Source organism: Capricornis sumatraensis, chromosome X (assembly GCF_032405125.1).
Source record: "Capricornis sumatraensis isolate serow.1 chromosome X, serow.2, whole genome shotgun sequence".
Lineage (NCBI taxonomy): Eukaryota > Metazoa > Chordata > Mammalia > Artiodactyla > Bovidae > Capricornis > Capricornis sumatraensis.
Genome location: NC_091092.1, coordinates 2,220,326 through 2,226,325, shown reverse-complemented (window position 1 = coordinate 2,226,325; position 6,000 = coordinate 2,220,326).

Below are 6,000 nucleotides of genomic sequence, written 5' to 3'. Positions count from 1 at the left end.
GAACTGAACTGAACTGAACTGAAAGGAACATGATAAAAGCCCACCAAATCAAACAAGAGGAGGAAATAGGGAATCTACCTGAAAAAGAATTCAGAATAATGATAGCAAAAATGATCCAAAATTAAAAAAAAAAAATGGAGTTACAGATTACAGTCTGGAGACAAGGATTGAGAAGATACAAGAAAACTTTAAACAAGACCTAGAAGAAATAAAGAAGGGTAAATCAATAATGAATAATGCAATAAATGAAATCAAAAATACTCTGGAAGGAACCAACACTAGAATAACTGAGGCAGAAGATAGAATAAGTGAGGAGGAAGATAGAATTGTGGAAATGAATGAAGCAGAGAGGAAAAAAAGAATTAAAATAAATGAGGACAACCTCAGAGAACTCTGTGACAATGAAAAATGCCACAACATTCGAATCATAGGGGTCCCAGAAGAAGAAGACAAAAAGAAAGGCCATGAGAAAATACTTGAGGATATAATAGTTGAAACCTTCCCTTAAATGGGGAACGAAATAGCCACCCAAGTGCAAGAAACCCAGAGAGTTCCAAGTAGCATAAACCCAAGGTGAAACACCCCAAAACACATATTAATCAAATTAACTAAGATCAAACACAAAGAACAAATATTAAAAGCAGCAAGGGAAAAACAACAAACAACACAAAAGGGGATCCCCATAATGGTAACAGCTGATCTTTCAATAGAAACTCTTCAGACCAGGAGGGAATGGCAGGACATATTTAAAGTGATAAAAGATAAAAACCTACAACCTAGATTACTGTACTCAGCAAGGATCACATTCAAAAATGAAGGAGAAATCAAAATTATACAGACAAGCAAAAGCTGAGAGAATTCAGCACCACCAAACCAGCTCTTCAACAAATGATAAAAGATCTTCTCTAGACAGGAAACACAGAAAAGGTTTATTAACTCGAACCCAAAACAACAAAGTAAATGACAACAGGATCATACTTATCAATAATTACCTTAAATGTAAATAGGTTGAATGCCCCAACCAAAAGACAAAGATTGGCTGAATGAATACAAAAACAAGACCCCTATATATGTTGTCTACAAGAGACCCACCTCAAAATTAGGGACACAAACAGACTGAAAGTGAAGGGCTGGAAAAAGCTATTTCATGCAAATGGAGACCAAAAGAAAGCAGGAGGGGTAATACTTATGTAAGGTAAAATAGACTTTGAAATAAAGGCCATGAAAAGAGACAAAGAAGGACACTACATAATGATCAAAGGATCAATCCGTGAAGAAAATATAACAATTATAAATATATATATGCAACCATCATAGGAGCACTGTGATATGTAAGGCAAATGCTTACAAATATGAAAGGGGAAATTAACAGTAACACAATAATAGTGGGAGACTTTAATACCCCACTCTCACCTATGGATAGATCAACTAAACAGAAAATTAGCAAGGAAACACAAACTTTAAATGATACAATGGACCAGTTAGACCTAATTGATATCTATGGACATATCACTCAAAAGAAATGAATTTTAACACTTTTGCAAGTACACATGGAACCTTCTCCAGGATAGGTCACACCCTGTGCCATAAATCTAGCCTTGGTAAATTCAAAAAAAAAATTGAAATCATCTAGAGCATCTTTTCTGATCACAATGAGGTAAGATTAGAAATAAACTACAGGAAAAAATAAAACTATTAAAATAAAAGCATATGGAGGTTAAACAACTTACTTCTGAATAGCCAAAAAATCACAGAAAAAAGAAAAAAAAAGAAATCAAAATATGCATAGAAACGAATGAAAATGAAAACAAAACAACCCAAATCATATGGGATTCAGTAAAAGTAGTTCTAAGGGGAAAAGTCATAACAATACAAGCCTAGCTCAAGAAACAGGAGATAAATGAAATAAATAAACTAACTCTACACCTACGGCAAATAAAAAAGGAATAAATAAATAACCCCAGGGTGAGTAGAAAGAAATAAATCACAAAATTTAGGGCAGAAATAAATGAAAAAGAAACAAAAGAGACCATAGCAAAAATCAACAAAGCTGAAAGCTGGTTCTTGAAGAAGATAACTAAAATAGACAAGTCATTAGTCAGACTCATCAATAAACAAAGGAAGAAGAATCATATCAACAAAATTAGAAATGAAAATGGAGAAATCAAAAGAAACAACACAGGAATACAAAGGATCATAAGAGACTACTATCAGCAACTATATTCCAATAAAATGGACAACTTGGAATAAATGGACAAATTTTTAGAAAAGTATAACTTTCAAAAAGTGAACCAGGAAGAAATAGAAAATCTTAACAGACCCATCACAAGCACAGAAACCGAAACCATAATCAGAATTCTTCTAACAAACAAAAGCCCAGAACTAGATGGCTGCACAGCTGAATTCTACCAAAAATTTAGAGAAGAGCTAACACCTATCCTACTCAAACTCTTCCAGAAAATTACACAGAAAGGTAAAGTTTCAAATTCATTCTACTAGGCTGCCATCACCCTAATACGAAAACCAAACAGAGATGCCACAGAAAAAGAAAACCACAGGCCAATATCACTGATGAATATAGATGCAAAAATCCTTAACAAAATTCTGGCAAACAAAATCCAGCAATATATTAAAAAGATGAAACATCATGACCAAGTGGGCTTTATACCAGGGATGTAAGTATTCTTCAACATTTTCAAATCAATTAATGTGATGCATTACATTAACCAATTGAAAGATAAAAACCACATGATTATTTCAGTAGATGCAGAGAAAGCCTTTGACAAAACTCAACATGCATTTATGATAAAAACCCTCCAGAAAGCAGGAATAGAAGGAACATACCTCAACATAATAAAAGCTATATATGACAAACCCACATTATCCTCAATGGTGAAAAATTTAAAGCATTTCCCCTAAAGTCAGGAACAAGACAAGGGTGCCCACTCTTACCACTACCATTCAACATAGTTTTGGAAGTTTTGGCCATAGCAATCAGAGCATAAAAAGAAGAAAAAAAAAAAAAAAACAATCCAAATTGGAAAAGAAGTAGTAAAACTCTCACTGTTTGCAGATGACATCATCCTCTTCATAGAAAACCTAAAAACTCCAGCAGAAAATTGCTAGAGCTAATCAATGAATATAGTGAAGTTGCAGGATATAAAATCAACACACAGAAATCTCTTGCATTCTTATACACTAATAATGAGAAAATAGAAAGAGAAATTAAGGAAACAATTCCATTCACCATTGCAACGAAAAGAATAAAATACTTAGGAATATATCTACCTAAGAAACAGAAGACCTATATATATATAGAAAACTATAAAACACTGGTGAAAGAAATCAAAGAGGACACTAATAGATGGATAAATATACCATGTTCATGAATTGGAAGAATCGATATAGTGAAAATGAGTATACTACCCAAAGTAATCTATAGATTCAATGCAATCCCTATCAAGCTACCAACAGTATTTTTCAGAGAGCTAGAACAAATAATTTCACAGTTTGTATGGAAATACAAAAAAACCTCGAATAGCTAAAGCAATCTTGAGAATGAAGAATGGAACTGAAGGAATCCACCTGCCTGACTTCAGGCTCTACTACAAAGCCACAGTCATCAAGACAGTATGATACTGGCACAAAGACAGAAATATAGATCAATGGAACAAAATAGAAAGCCCAGAGATAAATCCACACACCTATGGACACCTTATCTTTGACAAAGGAGGCAAGAACATGCATTGGAGAAAAGACAATCTCTTTAACAAGTGGTGCTGGGAAAACTGGTCAACCACTTGTAAAAGAATGAAACTAGAACAGTTTCTAACACCATACGCAAAAATAAACTCAAAATGTATTAAAGATCTAAATGTAAGACCAGAAACTATAAAACTCCTAGAGAAGAAGATTAACAAAATAGTTTCCTACATAAATCACAGCAGGATTCTCTATGACCCACCTCCCAGAATATTGGAAATAAAAGCAAAAATAAACAAATGGAACCTCATTAAAATTAAAAGCTTCTGCACAACAAAGGAAACTGTAAACAAGGTGAAAAGACAGCCTTCAGAATTGGAGAAAATAACAACAAATGAAGCAACTGACAAAGAATTAATCTAAAAATATACAAGCAGCCCCTGCAGCTCTATTCCAGAAAAATAAACGACCCAATAAAAAAATAGGCCAAAGACCTAAACAGACATTTCTTCAAAGAATACATACAGATGGCTAACAAACACATGAAAAGTTGCTCAACATCACCCAGTAACAGAGAAATGCAAATCAAAACCACAATGAGGTACCACTTCACGCCAGTCAGAATGGCTGCTATCCAAAAGTCTACAAGCAATAAATGCTGCAGACTGTGTGGAGAAAAGAGAACCTTACACTGTTGATGGGAATGCAAACTAGTACAGCCACTATGGAGAACAGTGTGGAGATTCCTTAAAAAACTAGAAATAGAACTGCCATATTACCCAGCAATCCCACTGCTGGGCATACACACAGAGGAAATCTGAATTGGAACAGACACGTGTACCCCAATGTTCATCTCAGCACTGTTTATAATAGCCAGGGCATGGAAGCAACCTAGATGTCCATCAGCAGATGAATGGACAAGAAAGCTTTGGTATATATACATAATGGAGTATTACTCAGCCATAAAAAATAATGCATTTGCATCAGTTCTAGTGAGGTGGATGAAACTGGACCCTATTATACAGAGTGAAGCAAGCCAGAAAGAAAAACACCAGTACAGTATACCAAAGCATATATATGGAATTTAGAAAGATGGTAAAAATAACTGTATGTGAGACAGCAAAAGAGACACAGATGTATAAAACAGTTTTTTGGACTCTGTGGGAGAGGGCGAGGTTGGGGTGATTTGGGAGAATGGCATTGAAAGGTGTATAATATCATATGTGAATGAATCGTCAGTGTAGGTTCAATGCATGAGACAGGGTGCTCAGAGCTGGTGCACTGGGATGACCCAGAGGGATGATATGGTGAGGGAAGTGGGAGGATTTTCAGGATGGGGAACACGTGTTCACCCATTCAGATTCATGTTGATGTATGGCAAAATCAATACAATATTGTAAAGTAATTAGACTCCAATTAAAATAAATAAATAAAAAAATTAAAAAGAATAAAATAATAAAATATTACTGATAGTCCTAGGATAACTATTAAAGAATAGAAGTAGTACCATTTTCAAATTAAAAGGAGGAAAACAGAAATATAATTAAAACTTTTAAAAACTGTAAAGAAGAGGAAAAAAACCTAAAATATAGATATAAATCTAAATACGTATGTCATTCAGTTCAGTTCACTTCAGTCGCTCAGTCGTGTCCGACTCTTTGTGACCCCACGAATCACAGCACACCAGGCCTCCCTGTCCATCAAATCTCCTGGAGTTCACTCAGACTCACATCCATTGAGTCAGTGATGCCATCCAGCCATCTCATCCTGGGTAGTCCCCTTCTCCTCCTGCCCCCAATCCCTCTCAGCATCAGAGTCTTTTCCAATGAGTCAACTCTTCGCATGAGGTGGCCAAAGTACTGGAGTTTCAGCTTTAGCATCACTCCTTCCAAAGAAATGCCAGGGCTGATCTCCTTCAGAATGGACTGGTTGAACTCCTTGCAGTCCAAGAGACCCTCAAGAGTCTTCTCCAACACCACAGTTCAAACGCATCAATTCTTAGACTGAGCCTTCTTCATAGTCCAAATCTCACATCCATACATGACCACAGGAAAAACCATAGCCTTGACTAGACGGATATTAGTCGTCAAAGTAATGTCTCTGCTTTTGAATATACTATCTAGGTTGGTCATAACTTTTCTTCCAAGGAGTAAGTGTCTTTTAATTTCATGGCTGCAGTCACCATCTGCAGTGATTTTGGAGCACACAAAAAAATAAAGTCTGACACTGTTTCCACTGTTTCCCCATCTATTTCCCATGAAGTGATGGGACCAGATGCCATCATCTTTGTTTTCTGAA